At 52.2% G+C, this 20,235-nt stretch overlaps 1 protein-coding gene across 2 annotated transcripts in view; it reads right to left on the reverse strand.

The window, feature by feature from the left end:
• EEA1 (early endosome antigen 1) overlaps positions 1-20,235 on the reverse strand; it is a 603,471-nt gene that overhangs the window by 73,588 nt on the left and 509,648 nt on the right. The window lies entirely within an intron of this gene.

Raw genomic sequence — 20,235 nt, forward strand, 5'->3', positions numbered from 1 at the left:
ACCCCAACTGAACCCACTCCTTCATTGTCCAATGCCCTTCAGTCGAGACCCTGGGCATAGGGTACCAAAAAATCCGGGAGTACGTGTTTCCCAATCCACCTGGGCCCCCCGCCACTGCCCCCGCCCCCAGCAAGCTATGCTACGGTGCCATGAAGTCCCCATGCCAACTTAGAGAGCCCCTGGTGGGGAAGTGTCCCTTGATACCGCAGCCAGTGCCGCTGCCCACTCTTGCGTCATCGTCTCCGGGTCAGGCTTTGTGTCCAGGATAGGCGAGCATCGGCGGCCCACCCTACGCCACTCTCAACCTGACTGCCGCCGCGCGTGCTCAGGGAGCGACTCCAAGTCGCTGCGGGTGAGGCCCAGCAGGTCACATATCTCCCGAAGGGAGCGAGATTGGACTAACTTGCCATTCCATTTAAAGATTAGTCGGAAGGGGTGGCCCCAAGAGTAGGACACAACCTTGTCCCTGAGGAAGGCAGTCACCTCCTTGAAAGCTTTGCGTTTCTGTAAAGTGATGGATGCTAGGTCTTGGAAGAGGGCTATAGTATGCCCTTGGAAGCGGAGCGGTTGCTTCAATCTGGCCTCTCGCAAGATATGCTCCTTCAGTGGGAAGTCCGGTAAGAAGGCTAAAATGCCGGGCTGGGGAGCCGGCGCTCTCCGCCCCAGATCCACCCGATGAGCATGGTCAATGCTAATGTCAAACTCTGGGCCGACCCCCAACACCTCTTGGAAGAGGCCCCTTAGGTAGCCAGCGACGTCTGCCCCTTCCTCTTGCAGTGGGACCCCCCGGACGCGGATGTTATTGCGTCGGGAACGGTTTTCAAGGTCTTCCGCATGGTATTGTAAGTTGACCTGTTGATCCTTCAGGCGGATGATCTCCTGCTGCAGCTACTCAATCTCCTCAGACCTGGATTGGTCATTATTCTCAATGGCCGCCACACGATCCCCCAGATCGTCAACCTCCCGGCAGATTTCCCGTACCTCCCCAGCCACCTCTTGCTTGAGGGTCAGGAAGTCCCCCCTCAGAGTGTCAAAGAGAGATTCCAGACATGCTCGGGTCACTGGACCATCTCGATCCTCCAAATCCAGTGGCGGCTGGGTGGCCGGGGAGGGGGGGTGCAACACCCTCTGCCTCCCGCTGTGGAGCCCATAGCCATTATCTCCTTAAGCGAACGTTCCCCCTTCTTTTTGATGCTAGCCATCTGTGGGCCACGAGCTCCGCCCACCCAGGGACCCACTCCCAGTCCAGCTCCGTAGCTGTGGCGCTCCTCTCTGTAACAGCGGGGGGGAGACCAGCCACCCCACGAGGATGGCCGGTAGTAGGCAGCAATGTGTGTAATAGGCCCCTTGACGTTCACCAGCAACACAAGAGAGGCGTCCAAGAGTTCCACGCTCGGCAGTGAAGCCTGCCGGTGGGGGGGCATTCAAGGATGTGCAACAAGTTCAATCAGCAGGCCCCGGGCCCGCCGTGGACCGCCCCAAAAGTCCCGGGCCCCCACCACTCCACCCTGGGTCGGCGCGCTGCAATGCGGCAGGGGCCTGCCCCGACTCACCGCCACCTGATGCCGCCCCAGGGCCCCGCTCCGACTCCTTGCGAGGGTCCGCTGTCGACGTCGCCACCAAAGCAGAAGGCCTCCGCCCGCAGGCGCCAAAGTCCCCGTGAGGCCGAAGGCCCGAAAGCCGAGTCACCAAAGGGAAGGCCGCCCCCTGCTGACTTCCGTCGCCGGTCGAGTGCTGATCGGCGCCCCAGGGGCCCACCCCGAGGCCCGTGCTCTCCTCCTGGCGGCTGACTCTCTGTCCGGGGTGTCGATCCGCCCCCTTGCGCGGCGCAGGGCCTAGACGCCGAGCCCCACTGATGTCGCGTTGTAGGGCCCACGGAGGGCGCCGGGCCACCCCAGGCAGCCGATCCGCGGTCCGGACAGCTAGGGCCTCTCCATCCGACCCTGAGGCCTCCTCCGAACACCCAGTACTAGTAGCACCAGAAGAGGCGCGGCTCCACCCATGCCGCCGCCCCAGGGCCCACACACTGGATTCTCAGAAACTGCTGGCCTCCGGACCGGCCCCACAGAGCAGCGCCGCCTCCCCCGCAAGCCGCGACGCCGATTGCGCCGTTCGGTTGGGGGCTGTGCCGACGGTAGAGCGAGGGCGGGAAGCTTGCGACGGGGAGCCTCTGGAGTCCGTGTCCACCTAGGTCGCCATCTTCGCCACGCCCCCCATTCCCATCAATTTTGACCCAAACCACAACACCTAGCCTCAGGGGTGCCCCAAGGCTCCTTCTTTAGTCCACTGCTGTTCAACCTATATGTGAGACCTCTGGCCCAGATTCAGTGGCGGCTGCCAGGGAATGGGGGTGGCAAGGCAGGGAAGGGGGTGAAGAAACAAAAGAAAAAAAACACTCAACTCTTCAGCCGGCCAGGTCTCTCCTCCTGATGACGTTCCAGAACAGAAGCAGGAACTGAAAGCATACAAAGGCTCCCTCCCTTAAGCCAATCAAAATGTGATTAGCCGGAGGGCTGTGGTTCAGCGCTCAGGCGGGGAATGGCAGTCCGGCATGTTCCTCACAAGGCCGTGTAATCCAGCCTGGGGAGAAACATGCAAAGTGCGAATTACTGTTTGGCTGGCCAAGTTGGCCAGCCAAACAGTCATACACACTTTGTGTGCCCACCACTCCTCCCCCTATGTACCCAGCCCCGCTCTAACACAGCCACGCAGCTACAAAAAATAAAATGATAACTCAGGGACCGATTCACAGAACTAATCCGAGAGAAAATCCTAAACTTACTACTTCTGGTATTCACAGAAGGAACTTACGATTTTTGGTATTCACAGAAATCACTTACCGTACTCTCTGGCTAGGGCTGTACTCTCCGGCTGGAACCGGCTAAAGTGTAATCAATGGACTGGAATGCAATTTTTACAAAAAGGAGCATTAGGAATGTGTGATAAATGGTAGGAGGAGGTCATGAAAAATAGTCTGGGCAGGGAAAAGGGTATGGCCAGAGACTACATCATAACCCAGAAAAGCTTGCTCCTTTGTATCATCATCGTTGCTCTTTGCCTTCTCCCCGTTCGCCAGCTGACGCGACTCGGGACCCGGAGCGTCGTCGCTCTCCGGCTCAGTCTTCGGAGCCAGCTTCTGGGACAGCTCCGTGTATCTGTCCTTTTCCCGGAGCATACCCTGCCCAGCTTCGAGCTTTTTACGAGGATCTTCATAGCATTTTTGTGCAGCCCAACTCCGCAGGTGCGTCTTCAGTCCTCACAGACTCGGCTGGGGGCCCTGGGCCTCCGATGCCAACGGCTTTGGTGTCCAGACATGGATCTGGATCGGTGCAGGTCGACCTCACGGTACCTTCCCCGGCACGGATTCCAGTGACGGCGCTCCAGACGCCGGTTGTGCCTCCAACCAACGTCGACCCTAGCCTCACCACTGACTTGGATCAGGTGCCAGACTGACGTCGCTCGACATCCGTACCGGCGCAAGAGGGTACTTTTGTACCGCTGTTCATTGCTGGGTTTCCTATCACTCTGAGTGGCAGCCAGAGTAGGGTGAGGAGGGCTGGGAGAGGTCTAGAGACCATGCCGCTGACCAGCTTGAGGAGCCGGACTGGCGAGAGGAACTGGGTGATGCCAGTTGTCTGGATACCTTCCCAGAACTCAGCATGCTCTCCCCCCTACCGTGGCTACGGAGGAGGGAGCTTCCTACGCAGTGATGTTGCGTAGGGTGGCTAAGGCCTTGGACCTTGAGCTTCCTACGGTGGCAGTCAGGACTAACCTCCTGACAAAGGTACTTCAACGATGCTTCTTCACATTCTTCTTGTGCCTTCGATGACTAGTGGTGGTGGCTACGCAACCGGTCCAGAGACCTTCCTCTCGACCGGGCCCTCGAACGACTGCGGAGCGGACTGCCAGGCCTCCAAGAGCTTTCGGGACCGCTCCTGCAAAGACTTTGATTCAAGGTCCGACAGTCGGCACACGACTGAGTTGTGGTCAGGCTCCAGGCACCAGAGTCACGGATCCGTGATGGACATCAACTTATGATAGGAGTCACAAGGCTTGAAGCCGGTCCGACGATGGGACATCCCTCGTGCTACCAGGAGTCAAAGACTCAAAAAAGACGTTGACAAAAGTCGAAAAAGGTTTAGTCAAAAAATGAACAAGGGGCACGCTCTCTCCGGATCATCGCTGGCTGGCGCGGAAAAAGAAAGAACTGACATCAGCATGCAGGGGCAGCAGCTAAGTAGACACCGCAACGTCATCCCGACGCGGGGTCGACCGACACCACCGACTGACGCGCCGGGGACTGCTACAGATTCTCCGGATCCAGTCTGACGCCTGGGGGTAATTCTAATGTAAGGAATCTTTAACTAATGGTCTCTTTCAGATATTACATTTACGGTTTTGTTTACTAGTTTTTTTTGTATGAAAACTGGCTTATTGCTCTTTACCAAAGTTGTCTCAACTGCAATGCATCCAATGTGGATTGTAAGAATATTAGCCACAGATTGTTTAAGAATGTTTCATGTGTCTTTTGGAGCTTCCCACAGTTTATTATAATAATTTAAGGAAGGCTGCCTGACATGCAAGTTGTTCGTTCGCCAGGCAAAATTTAAGAAGGATCTGTGCTTCAGGTGTTTTGTCATGAAGAGTGAATAATTGTCTGCATATATTGACTTGTAAAGCATCTCTCAGCTTTGCATCTTTCCCTCCAAGGATTTCAGATCCATATGTTGATGTTGGAAGTAAATTGCGTTTTATAACCTTCACAAAAGGATATAGGATGCAGAATAGCACCACTCCATGACTCTGGGATCTCTTGTATACTGTGATTGAACAAGAGACCAGAATATATGACTAAAAAAGGTCACTCAGTGATGGAATTTTGTCCTAGGCGGCCACTGTTACATTAGCCTAGCCCATTGTTCAAGGGGAGAGGGGGGGGGGGGAGGGATGGAATAGGGTCTTCTATGGCACAGTCACCCAACAGGATTTCTTCTTCTTCCCTTTACACAGCAGGGCAATACATAGGCCTGACACGAGCGGCTTCGCCAAGCCAGAACTCATGGAGGGTGGTCAGTGTAGGCTTCACCTCCCCTTGAGGCAACACCATTGGTAGCTGTCCTTGTGGGGGTGCCCCTGTTGAGAGATGGTCTATCAGAATCCACCTCTTAGCTTATATGTAAAACTAAACATTGGTATAACAATCTGTTGGGGTTGGGCTCACAGGCCTCCTCACATATAATGCGACAGACCGGTGGGCTGGGTGGGCTCAAGGAGGAAAACTGAAAATAGTGACTGTATTGTTATTACCTTTGATCAACCCAACGTTGTTGGGGAGTTATTTTCTGGATTCAATTCTCATCTGAAGGGCATCAGAGCACTACCACTTGTTTTATTTTCTCTCCTAGGAAGCCAGATTAGTTAGGATATATTAGTACCTTTCTGGGAGTGTCATCAGTAAGGTAAAGAGGGTTACAGGAGGCCACAATTAAACATTAGCGACTGACTGATGTCAGCCCCTATCTCTCTACTCTAGGCAAAGGACAATGGCGCCACCGTAAAGACTCCTACCACGATGAGGAGTAATATAGTCCCGAATCCACTTAGTCAGCTGAATGTTATCAGCTGGAATATTGCTTGGTTAAATGAGAGAAGACGTGAAATGGCTTAGCAACCTTCTGGACCAGCATGTAGTGGGTTTACAAGAGACCTGGAAAACTGATGAACCCATCCAGAAAAAACGAGTTATGTCCTATTTGGAACCAGCCTGACCATCCTAGGCGGGCAGGGCGAAGGGAGGTTTTACTTTTATCTCTCTTAAAATTGTGGGTACCCATCAGAAGCTGGATACAGGCTCTAGTGACCTTTTGGTGGTCCAAATAATTTCCCAAAATGCCCCAAATTTACTTAGTTAATTTCTTTTGAGAGGGGTCTTCCGATTGAGCATCTGATTAGCTTAAAGTCTTTTTTAGAGTTGTATAGGGACAAGGGACTACTCTGTTATGATTCTTGGCGATTTTAATGTGCATTTTTGGATGCTACTTATTTGAGGAGCTTGGCGCCAGGAACACCTCAAATGTCCATTTTGAGCACACGCAGCAAGGGGGCCTGCTGGAGGACATTATAGCTGGTTTTAATTTACAACATGCAAGGGAGGACAAGGAAGGGGATAGTATGCCTTCATTTACTGGTAGAGGAGCAAATAATACCATTGATTATATTATTATGTTTACTTATTTTGCTCCTGTGTCTTGTGTGGTTTCATTTGAGCGACCATAGCCCGTTATTTTTAATCCTGAATTGGGGTGAGGGGGAAATTAATGACCCCATAGGGGCCTTCAAATAATGTTGAGATTATCCCCCAGGATCAGGCTTGTAGACTAAAATGGAGTAAGGTTGTCCCCCAACCAATTCATTAGTGACCTAATAAATATTTGCAGAGATTACTTTCAACTTTGTTCAGATGGTGTCACCAACAGGGAAGCATTTACTAAATGCCTACTGTAGGATATTGTTGGACTTGGCCCTTCTGGCAGGTTCACCCCTGAACTTTTTTTGCTTTTTACTGATGACTTGGTGTGGTAATTGTTTGGTCTCTGCGCACTTTCCCTGTGTCCCAGGGTAAAGTGCGTGCGTGCTCTGAGTGCATGTGGTGAGATAGGCCTGCCCTCCCATAGGAATGCATGGGGAGTGTGTGTGTCCCTAGTAGTTCCTGATGCGTGGGGTGTGCAGGCCCGAGTTTGGTATGTGCGGACTCGTGGGAGTGAATGCTGCGCGATGATGTGTGCGGCGTGCATGTACCTAGTGTGGAAGTGCCACTTCTAGAAGTGGGCACTTCTGTGTGCAGTGTGTCTGTCGCGTGATTGGCTGGTCGTGTCATGTGACGGGCTAGGGATTCCCCAGAGTCAGGATGAGTCACCCAGTGGTGAATGGGGAGATCAGCAGCTAGATGGGTGGGAGGAGTACACCTGGGTCCTGAATAGGACAGGGTTTTCCACACACAATGCTGGCCCCGCCCCCTGCGGTGCGACTGATGACCCTAGCCCTGCCAATGAATAGAGTGAGGGGCTGAGCACATCAAGGGTGCTCCCCAACCAGCTGCGACTGGTTTTCCCCCTCACCCTGAACCCAGAACAAAGGGGTTTGCTGTATAAAAATGGGGCTGTGTCCCCACAGAAACTGTTCTCTGCCAGGATCTTACCTGAGGGGGGCTGCTGCTGCTGCTGCTGGACCAGAGGACCGCCACTTGGATTACCTCCCTGCCTGGAGGCCCAGTGAGCTGGCTCTGGGTCCAGCCTTGCCCCCCACCCCTGCCCTGCTGCATGCAGGGAAGAACTTTGCTGGACTTTGTGGTAATTTGCCCCAAAGCGCTGGGAGCGCTTTATTGTGTCCCTCAAGCGCCTGGAAGCGCTTTTATTTGCCGTTTAGCGCCAGGAGCGCTTTATTGCTGGACCCTTTTGCTTGTAGCGCCTGGGAGCGCTGTGATTTACTGCATAGCGCTAGGAGCGCTTCATTTTGAGGCCCGAGCGCTGCCAGCGCGCTCCGGTGTCGCCCCGTCACAACCGAGGGAATCCCCGGCGTAGGGATTCCCCCCTGGGGCATCGGATCGAGCGGGAGCCCACCCCGCATTGTGTGTTCGTTGGCGGGTGCCCACCCCGCTTATCTGGTCCTTTCGTTGGCGGGTGCCTACCCCGCTTATTGGTAGTGGTTATCGAGGGAGCCTACCCCTCTTACGAGCCAAGGATCACCGCCGCGGCCGGGGAAGCCCCGGAAGTCAGGCAGCGCTGACTAGGACGGGGGCGTGGCCCAACCAGGAAGCAGACGGGAGCCTACCCCGCGCTCCTGGGATCCTGAGGACGAAGGAGGAGGGAGCCGCGTAGAGATCGAGGGAAGCGGACGGGAGCCTACCCCGTGCTTCCCCACGGAGAAGAGGACGTGACTTCCCGGCCCCAGAGCAGAGAGAACGGAGGCGACGCGGGAGTCCCCAGAGCAGCCCGGTGAGTGTTTAAGAAGGGCTGGGGGACTCCGCGCATGTGCTGGGGGTGCGGGGGCAGTGATCGAGCCCCGTGAGGCTCCAACGGTTGCCACAGCATTTCTCGAGCCCCGTGAGGCTCTAGGGGGGCATCTCGATTGGCGCAGAGTCCAGAGGGACTCCCACGTGTGGGGCAGTATCGCTTCTTGAGCCCAGTGAGGCTCCAACGTTGTGCAGAGCCACGAGGGCTCTAGAGGGCATTGTCCGGTGTTCAGAGCGCCCGGAGCGCTCCAACGAAGGGGAGCACGACTGTTCCGAGCCACGAGGGCTCTAGGGGACATTTTTGAGTGAACAGAGCCCAGAGAGGGCTCCAGAGGCACGCAGAGTGCCGGAAGTTCGTTTTCCAGCTGCCCAGCACTTAGTGGGCAGCTGCCACGTTTAGGTTGTGACCCCCTGAGTTTGGGACTGTGCCTCCTGCGCAGTCTTGGCCCTGACTTTGTTGGACGCCGGGCGTCCTTGCCCCTTCAAGGCCAGTTGGCCCAGGGACTGCCACAGATAGTGGCTAATGTGAGTTTTTGCGCCATTGTTCCTTTCCTGCACCTCTGAATGTGTTTATGCGTCATGTGCTTTGCTTTACACCTCTGAATGTTATGCATCATGTGTTTATGGGCTTAGACCCCTACAGGTATTGTGATACTTAGGTGGTTGTTTTCTCCCTAACACAGGTGGTGCTAGTGAGGTCCTGATTCCCTGCGCAATATTTTCCTAAAGGTGGTTAGGGTTGCGTAGGTGGTACTTACCTGATGCTAGTGTGATGACGCTGAGGTCATTATTGCGCCAGTAGTTACTGGTTGTGTGCTATATGTTCTATTTTTAGTGCTACAGTGATTGTATGTGCTATGTTCTAAAATATTATTCCTATGTTCTAAGAGTGCTAATTCCGGACAGCGGTCCAGGTGGCCCTGTCCCCTGTATATATAATCCCTTGTAAATTCTGCCCGTGCCTGTTGGCACATTGTAGAGTGTGTGTTTTTATCTAATGTGTTGTGTATAATACAAAGGCTATTTTTATAGAATACCTTGTGTGGAGTTTCCTTTGTGGTGGGCCTTGGGTGTTGTTGCTGGGTGCGCGCGCAAACGCTTTACACATCGCCTCAGGGATAAGCCTGTCTGCTCGTGCCAAGCTACCAAGGGGGTGAGCAGGGGTTATCTTTGGCGTGTAACTCCCCAGCCCTGACTAGAGTGGTGGTTTCTGTCTGGCTTTGGCGCAAGCCCTAGCCAACCAGAAATCCCATTTCTAACATTGGTGATCAGCGGTGGGATTTGGACTTGCGTTTGCGCTGTACCGCAGCGGCAACTGGCCGCACTACAAAACTCTGCATTTAGATAAATCACATGGTATAGGGATTATTGTTCTTAAGTGTCATTTCTTTGGAAATGTGTTTCTTGTGCACTGTGAGTTAGGTGTCCCTAGCTCGGGAGGGTAGATCATCCCCCTTAGTGCATTGTGTTTCTGGATTCACCAGAGGGTGGGATCCAGTGGTGGCAGCGTAATAGTGTCCTGTACATTTGTCCCCCGCCCTGCGCCCAGAGGTGGTACCTGTGTCACGTGGTGGTCAGGTTGAGGAATCAGGGGTGGTAGAAACTGCCTTACCAGTCCGAGGGGAGGGTTGTGTGTGTGGATGAATGGTGTGTGGCACTAGGCAAGTGAGTGTGAGTTCTCTGGGTTAGAGAGCTTGCTGAATCTTTTTGTGAATTGTGTGCTCCTGTGTGAAACTCAGACCCCTAGGTTCCCTGTATAATTTTTACCATAACGTCCGCCAGAATGGAGCCTGCTTGTGATCCCTATGAGCTAGCTTGGCGCCAGAGGCAGGAGTTAGAAAGGTACTGTACAGAGGGAGAGTCCGACACCCTGTACGAACTTCAGGACCACCTGGTCCTATGGCAAAAGGGTCCATGGGATCTTGAGCACAGTATGGAAAGGGCCCGGGCCTCACACCTGGAGGGTGGTGGGTCTGTGGGGAGCCCTGAAGATTCAGAAGAGGAGGTAGAGGATGACAATACCTGGATGCCATTAGCGAGTGAGGACCCCATAGGTAGGGCGTCCCTTGCTGGGTCCAGCGTAGGAGGCAGCGCCTCATCCCTTTCCCTGTCCCCAGAGGAGTGGGAAGATAGGAGGAAAGAAAGGGAGCACCAGCTGGCGTTAGAGAAGCTCAGGTTAGAGCATGCTCAGGCTATGGCGCAGCTGGAGGCCAGGAAGCAACAGCGAGAGACTGAGTGGGTCTTGGCGCGGGAGAGGGTAGAGGAGGCTGAGAGGGCCTCCACCAGAGGCAAAGTAGCTCTGGAGGGTAGACTATCACCTGCGCGCAGTTTTAATTTTCTGGGCTCCCCAGGGAGGGTTGAGTCCAGTGGTAGTAGCGATGTAGATTCCAGTGTAGGAAATCCCAGTCCCAGTTCCCCCAGTCTGGTACCTGTTCCCCAGGAGGAGGAGTTAAGGTTGAAATTCAGGGGCAGTAGGAAACTGTCTCACCAGACTTGGGAGGAGTTTGTGGATGGATGTGAGGATGCAATGTTTGATTGGATTTCCACAGCAAGTGATTTTGATATACTGTGTAATCTGGTTCTCAAAGAACACCTGCTCAGTTGTTGTGTGCCGGGGCTGCGCCAACACCTGTTGGGGTGTGGATTGTCTGAGCCATTTGACCTTGCGGATGAGGCAGAGCGCTGGGAAAGGGCTAGAGGTTCTCTAGAGTCATTAGGGAGTGACTCCAAAAGTAGTGGGTCAGGTATCTTCCAGCCCAGCGTGGTGGAAGAGGCTCAGTGTAGCCCAGCTAGGTCCCAGGATAGCGAGGAGGGTGTAGGGGCTCACTGCCTGGCTCAGTGGAGCAGGAGTGAGAGGGTGACCGAGGGTCCCCGGACGTACGAAACCCTGCCTCAGGACTTGGATGGTTCCATGAGGGAACACCAAGTTGGGGACCTAGGCTGTCCTGTTAGCCCATTTGAGGGAGATCTCCTGGTGAGTAGAGGACCTGGAGCACCTGTAACCAGGGCTCCTGTGGTTCTAGAGTCTGGCAGTACCGCTCCGGTAGGGAGGGTACAGGAGTCCAGTGTGAGGAGTGATTGGGGGATGAGTTTCCCAGTGGAAGAGCCTGTGGGTCAGGGACTACCCAGTTGGGCTAGGATCCCGTGTAGTGACCAGGGTGGCACCACTTCTGTTCTGGGGGATCTCCGCGCACTGTCAGGTGGACAGGGGACGGGAGATCAGCGCCAGGCAGACAGTCGCTCGGCATATGTGTCCTTTGATAGCCTCAGGGGGATGGAGTGGAAATCCCCAGAAGCCCTGGAGTGCCAGGCAATTATTCCACCAAAGGTTCTAGGCCGGAGGTTGGAAGGCCAGGTTCGGGATCAGCCTGACCTGAAGGGTGGGACGTCTGTAACCTGCGTCCCGACCAGTTCTTCTTCCAGAGGTACCGCCCCAGTTGGTAGGGAGCAGGGCTCTGGAATGGGGTGCAGAGGGTGGGAGAGCCCACCTCTGCCCCCGGTACAACCTGAGGGGTTAAACCCTGGGTTGGAATGGCGTTCTAGGTGTACCCCTCGCCAGAGGAGGAGGAACCCTAGGAGAAGAGGTAGGGGGAGGAGAGCTTTCCCTGAGACTCCTGGTCCGCCTGAGGGTGTAGACCCTAGGCTGGAGAACCAGTGGCAGTCTAGTCCTGTCTTTCAGAGAGGAAGAGTGGAGAATGGCCGCTATGTGCCAGGGGTTACTACCCCCCACTCTGTGGTTAGGCAAAGACCAGTGGCACTTGGGTGGCCTAGGGCCTGGTCTTGGCCGCGGACAGCTTGGGAGTACCAGTGGGGTAGCCCAGTTGGTCCAGACAGTGGTGTTAGAAAGAATTCCATAGGTTCACCGTGGCGTAGAACCGGAGGGTGTCCCTGCAGTTGCGGGCCCGCGTCCGTGTTCTATCGCCCCAAGCAGGGAAGTCCATCACGGTGGTGATTGGTCTGCCCTGCGTTTTGGCTGGAAGGGGGTTGTGTTGGACTTGGCCCTTCTGGCAGGTTCACCCCTGAACTTTTTTTGCTTTTTATTGATGACTTGGTGTGGTAATTGTTTGGTCTCTGCGCACTTTCCCTGTGTCCCAGGGTAAAGTGCGTGCGTGCTCTGAGTGCATGTGGTGAGATAGGCCTGCCCTCCCATAGGAATGCATGGGGAGTGTATGTGTCCCTAGTAGTTCCTGATGCGTGGGGTGTGCAGGCCCGAGTTTGGTATGTGCGGACTCGTGGGAGTGAATGCTGCGCGATGATGTGTGCGGCGTGCATGTACCTAGTGTGGAAGTGCCACTTCTAGAAGTGGGCACTTCTGTGTGCAGTGTGTCTGTCGCGTGATTGGCTGGTCGTGTCATGTGACGGGCTAGGGATTCTTCAGAGTCAGGATGAGTCACCCAGTGGTGAATGGGGAGATCAGCAGCTAGATGGGTGGGAGGAGTACACCTGGGTCCTGAATAGGACAGGGTTTTCCACACACAATGCTGGCCCCGCCCCCTGCGGTGCGACTGACGACCCTAGCCCTGCCAATGAATAGAGTGAGGGGCTGAGCACATCAAGGGTGCTCCCCAACCAGCTGCGACTGGTTTTCCCCCTCACCCTGAACCCAGAACAAAGGGGTTTGCTGTATGAAAATGGGGCTGTGTCCCCACAGAAACTGTTCTCTGCCAGGATCTTACCTGAGGGGGGCTGCTGCTGCTGCTGGACCAGAGGACCGCCACTTGGATTACCTCCCTGCCTGGAGGCCCAGTGAGCTGGCTCTGGGTCCAGCCTTGCCCCCCACCCCTGCCCTGCTGCATGCAGGGAAGAACTTTGCTGGACTTTGTGGTAATTTGCCCCAAAGCGCTGGGAGCGCTTTATTGTGTCCCTCAAGCGCCTGGAAGCGCTTTTATTTGCCGTTTAGCGCCAGGAGCGCTTTATTGCTGGACCCTTTTGCTTGTAGCGCCTGGGAGCGCTGTGATTTACTGCATAGCGCTAGGAGCGCTTCATTTTGAGGCCCGAGCGCTGCCAGCGCGCTCCGGTGTCGCCCCGTCACAACCGAGGGAATCCCCGGCGTAGGGATTCCCCCCGGGGCATCGGATCGAGCGGGAGCCCACCCCGCATTGTGTGTTCGTTGGCGGGTGCCCACCCCGCTTATCTGGTCCTTTCGTTGGCGGGTGCCTACCCCGCTTATTGGTAGTGGTTATCGAGGGAGCCTACCCCTCTTACGAGCCAAGGATCACCGCCGCGGCCGGGGAAGCCCCGGAAGTCAGACAGCGCTGACTAGGACGGGGGCGTGGCCCAACCAGGAAGCAGACGGGAGCCTACCCCGCGCTCCTGGGATCCTGAGGACGAAGGAGGAGGGAGCCGCGTAGAGATCGAGGGAAGCGGACGGGAGCCTACCCCGTGCTTCCCCACGGAGAAGAGGACGTGACTTCCCGGCCCCAGAGCAGAGAGAACGGAGGCGACGCGGGAGTCCCCAGAGCAGCCCGGTGAGTGTTTAAGAAGGGCTGGGGGACTCCGCGCATGTGCTGGGGGTGCGGGGGCAGTGAAAGAGCCCCGTGAGGCTCCAACGGTTGCCACAGCATTTCTCGAGCCCCGTGAGGCTCTAGGGGGGCATCTCGATTGGCGCAGAGTCCAGAGGGACTCCCACGTGTGGGGCAGTATCGCTTCTTGAGCCCAGTGAGGCTCCAACGTTGTGCAGAGCCACGAGGGCTCTAGAGGGCATTGTCCGGTGTTCAGAGCGCCCGGAGCGCTCCAACGAAGGGGAGCACGACTGTTCCGAGCCACGAGGGCTCTAGGGGACATTTTTGAGTGAACAGAGCCCAGAGAGGGCTCAAGAGGCACGCAGAGTGCCTGAAGTTCGTTTTCCAGCTGCCCAGCACTTAGTGGGCAGCTGCCACGTTTAGGTTGTGACCCCCTGAGTTTGGGACTGTGCCTCCTGCGCAGTCTTGGCCCTGACTTTGTTGGACGCCGGGCGTCCTTGCCCCTTCAAGGCCAGTTGGCCCAGGGACTGCCACAGATAGTGGCTAATGTGAGTTTTTGCGCCATTGTTCCTTTCCTGCACCTCTGAATGTGTTTATGCGTCATGTGCTTTGCTTTACACCTCTGAATGTTATGCATCATGTGTTTATGGGCTTAGACCCCTACAGGTATTGTGATACTTAGGTGGTTGTTTTCTCCCTAACACAGGTGGTGCTAGTGAGGTCCTGATTCCCTGCGCAATATTTTCCTAAAGGTGGTTAGGGTTGCGTAGGTGGTACTAACCTGATGCTAGTGTGATGACGCTGAGGTCATTATTGCGCCAGTAGTTACTGGTTGTGTGCTATATGTTCTATTTTTAGTGCTACAGTGATTGTATGTGCTATGTTCTAAAATATTATTCCTATGTTCTAAGAGTGCTAATTCCGGACAGCGGTCCAGGTGGCCCTGTCCCCTGTATATATAATCCCTTGTAAATTCTGCCCGTGCCTGTTGGCACATTGTAGAGTGTGTGTTTTTATCTAATGTGTTGTGTATAATACAAAGGCTATTTTTATAGAATACCTTGTGTGGAGTTTCCTTTGTGGTGGGCCTTGGGTGTTGTTGCTGGGTGCGCGCGCAAACGCTTTACACATCGCCTCAGGGATAAGCCTGTCTGCTCGTGCCAAGCTACCAAGGGGGTGAGCAGGGGTTATCTTTGGCGTGTAACTCCCCAGCCCTGACTTGAGTGGTGGTTTCTGCCTGGCTTTGGCGCAAGCCCTAGCCAACCAGAAATCCCATTTCTAACAGATATGCAAACAGGTAGCCAACAGCCTCACTAGACCTATAAGTAAAGTCAGCAATGGTAGGGAAAGATGATTTGACCATAAGTGTACAGAGGCCTATCAAAAGTTATTATAAGCTCTAAAGCAAGTACCCCTGGATAAAGTAAGGATAACTAGGAAAGTCTACAAGCAAACCCTTGAAATCTGTAAAAAAAGAAATTCAAACAGAAGCCTGGAATGACTTACTGCGTACATATGTCTTTAACAATAGTGCCCTGTTCTGGGAGACTGTAAATCGTCAGTTTTTTCCTGGGGACTAGTAATAGCCTAATTGATGGTTACATACCTGCAGATATTTAAGTAAAATATTTTCAGGGTATTTATGGGAATCTTGTAGAAGCGGCCACCCCTACTGTCCCAGTATTCACTGAAGAAGAAGTAACTGAGGCTATCTTATTAATGTCAAATAATAAAGCTCCCAACATGGCCAGTGTTCCAGCTGACCGATTAAAGGTAAATCTTCCATGTCTTTAACACAGCATGTATGACTAGTTTACTAACATCCTGGTCAGTGTCCACCATCATCCCAGTTTTCAAGAAAGGGGTACGAGCTGATCCACGATGCTACAGGCCAAAATCTTGCATTGATTTGGCAATTAAAGGTTTCGGAAGAATTGTAGTTAAACTGTCTGAATGGATAGAACATCATAATGAACTTTCATATCTACAATATGGTTTTAGAAAATGAAAAGGTACCATAGACTAGTGCCTAAACTTGCAGCTGATAGTTGGAAAATACACTGTGGCAAAAGAGTCAATGTTTTTGGCCTTTATGGAACTTTCATCGGCATTTGACCGAGTGAATAGATCAAAACCCTGGATATTATTGATTAACATGGGGGTAGAAAACAACATCGTGAATTTGTTGCATGAGCTACATACGGACCTTTCTGCCACTGTTATTGTTACTTGGGATTTATAAAGCGCATAATTACCGGCAGGTCTCTTCGCACTAAGATAGTAGCTATAGACTCCACCAATGGCTTGACTGTTAGTACCCCGGTCAAAGTGTGTGTTGCTACCATGCCTCTGTGAATAAGAGGGTCTTCAGTTTTTTCCTAAATGGGAGAAGGGCGGTTTCCTTGCGTAGGCTCTCTGGTAGCTTGTTCCACAACTGCGGGATCAAGACGGAGAAGGCTCGCCCACCTTTAGTCGTGTTGAACCATGGACAGGCCAGCCGGCCTGTTTCAGACGACCGAAGGGTACGTCCTGGGACATACCTCCCCAGGCGCTCCTTAATGTTTACTGGAGCATGTCCATGAAGGGTTTTGTGGGCGATGCAGAGGCCCTTGAACCTGGCTCGCTGTTTGACGGGGAGCCAGTGCAGCAGCTGCAACAGAGGTGTGGCATGTGAGCGTCTTGGGAGCTTGAAGATCAGCCCAGCTGCATCATTCATAGCTACTTGCAGCTTGCCTAACAGCTTTTCAGGAAGTCCAATGTACAGAGCATTGCCATAGTCTAGACTGGACACAATTATTGCAGACACCACCATCCGCAGAGTGGAAAATGAAAGGAGAGGTGACAGTTGTCTCAGCAAGCCACGCAGGTCCCGATCACAGTGGACACTTGGTTAGACAGGGTGAGCTTAGCATCTATGTTGATGCCTAGGCTCTTTACGACTGGAACTGGTGTGGGCGTGGTGCCCAGCTCTTGTGGCCAAAAGCGGTCAGTCTAAGGGCTGCTTCCCGTAGTGATGGCTAGGACCTCTGTTTTGTCAGGATTGACTTTGAGCGAGTTGGCTGTCATCCAGTTAACAATGTATCTGAGGATGTTTTGCACGCATGAGTGAGCTTGGGAGGAATTGTCAATTTGAAGGATTATGTGTCATCTGCGTAGTTGAACACATGGCAATCCATGCGGGCCAGAGCTGCCACCAGTGGCCGGAGACAGATGTTGAAGAGTAGCAGAGATAGTGCCGAGCCTTGTGGGACTCCTCAGGTTAATGCCCCTTTATTGGACACGCAGTCATTCAGTTGGATCCTTTGAGTATGAGCGGTCAGGAGGGAGGAGATCCAATGCTGTACCACCCCACCGATGCCCATGTCCAGTATGTGGGCAAGAAGTTCATCGTGACAGACCGCATCAAACGCAGCTGTAAGTGCCAGCAGAACTATGGCACATGACTTGCTGCTGTCCGCCGTGAGCCTGAGCTCATCCAACACTGACAGCATCACCAGCTCTGTGCTGTGGTGGGCCCTAAAACATGTCTGCTGTAACTGGAGTAGCTGATGTTTCTCAATAAATACAGATGTGGGACAAGGAGTCTCGGTCTAACCTCGGAAAGGAGGAGAGAGACTCGCTATGGTCGCTTCGCGGTTCTTCCATAACCAGAGGGCTCTGACTGGCGGGGGTGTTGTATATGTCAGTTAGGATGTCCCTGACCTTATTAAGAGAAAAAGGTCTGGAACCTGTTGCAGTGTTCCAGGCTAGCAACTGTTTCCTGATCCTGCTTTTGACTGAGTTTCTTCAGAATTCTAAAGGTTTCTTTCTGCTTGTTCTCAGCCTCCATAATTCTGGCTTCATAGTACTCCACCTTTCTTGCTGTAATAGCAGGCAGTCTTTCTTCCACTATAATGGTACATAGGGGTGTTAGAAGGGGTGCATATTAGCTTCCCTACGGTTCACTCTATATAATAATAATCTAGGCCCGGTTTTATGAACAGCCAGTGAAGATATTCCTCGGGCAGGTACTCAGTTGATTCCTGCTTTCTTTTATGTGAATGATGCAGTGTTACTAGCGAGGAACGCCATAGGGCTACAGCTTCTGCTAAACTCTTTTGTAGGCTTTATGGCGTCATTATACTTCAATACCAACCTTGTTAAGTCGCACACAATAATAATGGGCCCGGGAACCAAGAAAAAGACAACTCACTATGGAGAGGGCAAAAAGATTACAAGGGTTACTACCTTCTCCTATTTGGGGGTCTTGTTTAACTAAAAGGGCACTTGGGCCCCAGACAAAAAAACAAAAAGAAATGCTATGTCAAGAGCTACAGTTGCAGTTCTTGACTTTGCTAAAAGGTTGGGGGCCAAACCAATTCAAGCCATGTTAAATGCCTACAATGCAAAGGATATCGCCATCTCCCGTTATGGGTCAGATATTTGGGGATACAAGGATTTGTTTTAACTCCAAATATTGGAGAATACGTTTTTGAGAAATCTGCTTTCTGTCCCTTAATCTGTATCAGCCTACATTGTCCATCAGGAACTGGGGATAGGATATGTCTCAGACCTGGTGGATCGGTTTGATCCACAAACGGGCTAATAAAAAGAGATCTGATCTGGGCCATAAAACAATATGTGTCTATCGTGAACAGGGAAAGAAAAGCAAGGGAGCTTCTTAAACTTATTGTATGGTCCCATATTTTACAAAAACATCACCGCTACTAGAGCAATATCTAACTGTAATTACAATTCCCTACCATAGTTTCCTCCAAACAAGGTTCCAATTAAACCTCTTACATTACTTGGTTGTTGAACCCCAAGGGTGACATAAGGTTGATGAATTGGGCCCTTGTCCCTGTGATAATTTCTTCACCAAGGATATACTGTATTTTGTGATGTTCTGTGATCACTCCTGCTTTTTCTGCCAATTTTTTATATTACAATTATTAAAAGATAAAGGCTTTTTTGCAAGTAAGACTGGTGTTAATTTATCTCCAGAAGTTATCCAGTCCTCTAGAATGGTTTAGTATTGCAAATGTTGTAGTTGCGGCTGTTAGGAAGAAGACACGAGCTGTTTAGCATTTAGAAAAATAGGTTTTATGTATGATCTGTTTTATTGTGTTTTTTATCACGTATATGTTGTGCTATTTTTAACAATGAGATTTTAAGAATTATTATTTACGTAGGATGAATTTATATCTATGTTTGATTTTATTATATGTACTTTAACTAACCGAATGAAGAATTTTGACTGACTCAGTGACTGATCAAAAAAGGTACTCTAGGATCTCCTGTATACAGTGATTGTACAATGGGATCAGAAAATATGACCAAAAAGGGACAGCAAATTTAAATGAAGGTATTAGTAAACCAATTGGACCAGCAACACAGGCAGGTTTACTTTAGATTTTTTTAGCATCATAGCAAACTTGAGGTTAAGTCTCAATCTGAGACGTGGGTCAGAGAAGAACAAGTTACTTAACTACGGTAATGCTTTTTATGGTAGAGACTATCTAGCTGCAGATTATTCACTTTTTTAATATTCCCCAGGTGTTAGACTGGATCTGGAAACTTTTTCGTAGTAGCTTTGTGCGCTGGAAGGTGGAGCCTTGAGAGTCCGAACTGATGCCGTTCCAGTCCGAAAATGAGATGCTGGGCCTATAAAGGTGCCACACCTGCAGGCTGAATGACGTTGGTTGCTTTCGAGACTGTCCGTTATCTCCATATGTGGAGCCCTAAAATCAAATCAAGTAATCAGTGGGCAGATTCCTAGCCAGCTGTCAAGGTAGGAGAAGACTGGCACCCCTGACATCCGAAAGTGTACTGCTACTGCAGCTATCACTTTCATGAACATCTGAAGTGCACTGTTAAGCACATTAGGGAGCAGAGTGAACTGAAAATGCTCCTCTGCACCACCACCAACCACAGGTTGAACTGATAAGCTGGCAGGACAGGACTATGGATAAAGACGCCCTTGCAGGTCTAATGCCCCTATCCAGTCTCCCGGATCGAGGGTAGTGCTTCTTCTGGCACCGGCACCCTCTCAATAATCCAAAAGAACTTGCATCTCCTCCTGCACAATGGAGAGATGGTACTCAGTCAGTTGTTGGGTATATGGTGGAAGGCGTGGTAGGGACGTAAGCAACAGTAAAGCGTAGTCTAGGAAAAAATTGGAGGTCCCACTTTTCTTATGTGATCACTTGCGAGCCACGATATTTTTGGTGGATTCTGCCTCCCACTGGGTGGCTGTGACACTGTAAGGGTACACTAAAGGGGCTTTGCAGGATAGGATGGCGGTAGGAACTGCCTCTGTCGTAGCTTCATAAGGAACGTTGGAAGTGATGCTGGGTGAAAAGGCCCAGAGAGCGAGCGGTAGCCCTATTCTCTTTAAATTTCTCCAGGGTCAAATCTCCCATGCCCCCGAACCAGCGAGTCCCGTAGAATGGCATGTCTATTAAGGAGGACTGGGTGTCGCCCAAGAACCCAGCGGATCGTAGCCATGCATTGGGGTAAATGGCCACACTAGTGCCTATGGCTCCACACAACAGAGTAGGTGGTGTCTAAGCTACAAGGAATTGTGAACATGGGCGCATCACAACCATCCTGTATGGTCTGTGAGAGAACGGGAAGGTGGTCTTCCATAACACCGGCGAGGACATTTGCCACAGAGTCATAAAGGGCATGAATATAAATGCCTAGTAAACAGGAGGCGCTGGTTGAGAGTCAAATGAGCAGAGGAGAACAAATGCTTTCCAACATTCTCTCCTCTCTCAGAAT

The sequence above is a fragment of the Triturus cristatus genome, chromosome 4_1 (genome assembly GCF_964204655.1).
Source record: "Triturus cristatus chromosome 4_1, aTriCri1.1, whole genome shotgun sequence".
In the NCBI taxonomy this organism is placed as follows: domain Eukaryota; kingdom Metazoa; phylum Chordata; class Amphibia; order Caudata; family Salamandridae; genus Triturus; species Triturus cristatus.